Here is a 2,994-nt window from a genome sequence, read left to right on the forward strand (position 1 = left end):
ATTTCTAATTTAAGAGTTGAGTCATTGCACTATTTATGTCATACTTAACACCTGGTGGCAAAATAGGAGGAATGATAGCTCCTATTTCTGCCAGCTCAACATATCTTATATCCTCCTCATCACCATATGATTGTAAGTGATGGTATGTTGGGATCATATGAGCTCATCCACCTAAAAATCTATCTCGATGACTATTGAGTTCTACTCGATGATCAACTACTGGTATCTTCTTAGATAGATCTGCCTCCTGAGCTATACACTTAACTTTAGCATCTATTCTCTGGTTAACAACTATATCTGCTAATAACTACTTCGTTTATTGGTAAGCAATGTCCTAAACTCTTGCTGAGTAGGTGGAGGCACAACATTAGTATCATCTAAAACCCCTTCAAGATGGCCTGCACGTACTTCTTCTCTCATCATACGATTATGGTGTAAGATTCCCAACTAAAAAAAGAAAACAAAAATGCAAAAACTTCAGTAACTTCAATAAATAACTCAACATCATATTCCCCAACAATGGTAGAAAAATTTTGATGTTGCCCAAAGCTACCTCTTCAATTAAGACTAAAGCGGTCAAAGCAAAAAATATAGTGACCCAACTCAGGTAGGGCTCAAATCCTAAGGGAATACGTGAAATTATATCTCACATTTATGGGAATCAATGGGTAGTGTAAAAAGTAAATGACAGCTTATAGTAGTAATCTCGAACATGTAATAGATCTTAGCTTTAGTTGTAATCAGTCGGAAATGGATAATAGGACTGTGTTCCCCTTGGCTTCTTAACTCAGTATTTTCATCCTGCTTTGTTGAACCAACTTGATATCTTGCATGCAGAATCTGATAAGTTATGTACAATCAACTATCTTGTGGACTCATTGACAGATTTTATGCTTTACTTTTGGAGTCTCTGTATGTCATTACTAACCCTTATCCTAGATCCCAGTTAAATATTACCTTTGGAGTCTCAAGTTATTAGATGATAGATAACCATCGTAAGTAGATGATGTTAATTATCCTAGATCAATAATTAATCTTCAAATTACTGTTGTGATTTCTCTTTTCCTAATCCCTACTCCTTTTGTGAAGTTAGTACTGATATACTAGCCGGGATCTTAATGTTTGCAACCACTAAGAAATTTATCAAACTGAAGATAACCAAAATAAAAGCAATAATATTGGTTCAGAACAACTTAGTACTTCCTATACTTAGTCAAACTTCCAAGGTTCCTACAACCCTAGCTAAGGGCTTTAGTCTCTCATAGTTGTGAAATGATAAATGGGATTTATAATTAAAAGCATTAAATATTATTATAATAATCAATGAATAAAACCCAAAGTCTTCGGCTAAATAAATAGTCAAAATCAATACAAAGAAATCCCACTATCGAAATTGAATATTGGAATGAAATATATATTTGTAAGTATTAAGAGTGCATAAATTAACTAAAAAACATCAAACAAAAGAGGAAAATTGAGGTTGGTGGCCACTTAATGGGCCATTAACAAGCCATAGGTGGCACCTACGGATCATGGGTGGTCCCATATAGGTACCTTTTCCTTCAAAATCTCCTGAACTCTCTAGACTTGACTCTTCTACAACTTACTCAATAACCTACGGATCGTAGGTATCACCTACGGGTCGTAAGTGTCCTTTATAAGTAACAGGGTTTTTTCTCTGAACTTTTGAGTCTTTGGATCTTAATTTTTGACACATACATTAGCACATATGACTCTAGGAAGTAACACGGGCCGTAGGTTCCCACTTCAGTGGTCCAATCTTTAAATTTCACTACTTTCTTGTAGAATAGTATCAAAACCTAATTTCCTGAAAAGTATAACACAAAATACATCATATCTAACAAAAAAACCTAAGTAACTTACATATTTTCATCATTTTAAGCATCAAAAGTTCTATGAATCCATAGCACATTACCCATTAGATAATTTATCTCCAAAATGTCAATTTGAAATTTGCATGATATCGAACTTGAACTCTGATAGAAACTAAGAAATGCATCTTATTATTTCAAACACACACTAATAGTAGTATAAACTACCAATAACAATATAGATCCAACACAGGAAACCCAAACCCAACCCACAAGAGACCCTCTCAAGAGAAAAAAAATAGTAACGATATACTAGCTAACTAATTGAATTATAAAACTCAAAGCTCATCGTCAGATCAAAGAGAGTTGACCACAGTCGACAATCACAATTGGTTTTGAGCATCTACCAGAGTTAGATCCAACTTCTTTTACTTTCTTAATCATATCCATTCCTTCAACCACATACCCAAACACCACATGATTTCTTTCAAGCTACTTATTTGTCATACAAATAAGGAACTATGATCCATTAGTTCCAGGTCTAGCATTGGCCATAGAGAGTATTGCAGGACCAATATGCTTCTTAAAAAAATTCTTGTTAGCAAATTTAGCGGCGCAGATCGATTCGTAGTCAGTATCATTATTTGCACTGAAATCACCTCCTTGACATATAATTCCTTATTTCACATAATGGATTATTGATCTTTTGTAATATAATAGCTTGCCGCATTTTTGATGCCTTTTTATCTAGTATAAAGTTTTCAAAATTATCCGCTATTTTTGGAGTTGTATCATTAAACAAACCCATTACTACATAATTGGGCAGTTGACCTCCAATCGTAATGTCAAAGAAAACCTTTGGGTTTGCCATTTCTCTCTTCTCGAAGCTTTTTTTGAGTTTTGCACTATGCTGTCACTCACTGTATCAACAATTTATGTTTTAGAATTAAGCTAGAATGAGTTTATAGTTTATATAGGATATTTCAAAAGGGATAACTTATGTATAGATTATCTTCACTGTTGAATCATGACAGTTGACAACATCTTGGCAATTGAATTTGACCATGGTTAGTTACAAATTTTACCAGAGTTAGTTAAAACAAAGATCATGTGGTATATGCATTTATGATGCTATAGGAAAGACCAATTCAGGGAACATGGT

The 2,994-nt window shown here is 33.9% G+C and overlaps 1 pseudogene; it reads right to left on the reverse strand.

Annotated features, from left to right (window-relative positions):
• Window positions 1-2,183: 2,183 nt before the first annotated feature.
• On the reverse strand, window positions 2,184-2,703 carry LOC107844338 (annotated as a pseudogene).
• Window positions 2,704-2,994: the final 291 nt, after the last annotated feature.

This window comes from Capsicum annuum, chromosome 10 (genome assembly GCF_002878395.1).
Source record: "Capsicum annuum cultivar UCD-10X-F1 chromosome 10, UCD10Xv1.1, whole genome shotgun sequence".
NCBI lineage: Eukaryota > Viridiplantae > Streptophyta > Magnoliopsida > Solanales > Solanaceae > Capsicum > Capsicum annuum.